This window comes from Charadrius vociferus, unplaced genomic scaffold (assembly GCF_000708025.1).
Source record: "Charadrius vociferus isolate BGI_N301 unplaced genomic scaffold, ASM70802v2 scaffold773, whole genome shotgun sequence".
Taxonomy (NCBI): domain Eukaryota; kingdom Metazoa; phylum Chordata; class Aves; order Charadriiformes; family Charadriidae; genus Charadrius; species Charadrius vociferus.
The window spans coordinates 382,537-382,940 of record NW_009647799.1 but is presented as its reverse complement, the minus strand read 5'-3'; the positions used below and the strand labels follow the sequence as shown (position 1 = coordinate 382,940).

Below are 404 nucleotides of genomic sequence, written 5' to 3'. Positions count from 1 at the left end.
GGCCCTGCCGTAACCCCCATCTCCTCGGAGGCTGAGAAGCCTCCTGGGTCAAGCCCTGGGCCCCACGTGAAGCTGGGATTGCGGGTGACACCTGCTGCCCACGGGTCACAGAGGCAGAGACCGAAGGGGCAGTCACTTGCCAGAGTCCCGCAGCAAATCGGTGGCAGACCCAAAACCTGCATCCCCACTCGTGCGCCTCAGGTGAGATGTGATCCCAAGCGCTCTCCTCTATGAGATACCTCTGTAATTTCTGCCCCCTCCTGCTTGGTGCTGGTCCCCTGTGTCGGCACCCGCATCTCCCCGGGGAACCGCAGGGTGACTGCTCCCTGTGAGCCCCCGTGGCTCGGGGCTGAGAGGGGCCGAGCCGCAGTCCCCGGGCTGGGTCTGTCCCGAAACGGCTCCGG

General features: G+C 65.8%; 1 protein-coding gene across 1 annotated transcript in view; it reads left to right on the top strand.

Moving 5' to 3' along the window:
- Positions 1-325: 325 nt before the first annotated feature.
- Positions 326-404, top strand: part of SPHK1 (sphingosine kinase 1) — a gene marked incomplete at its 3' end in the record, with an annotated part of 11,097 nt that continues 11,018 nt past the window's right edge. Inside the window, exon 1 of the mRNA XM_009882407.1 lies at positions 326-342. The remainder of the gene's footprint in view (positions 343-404) is intronic.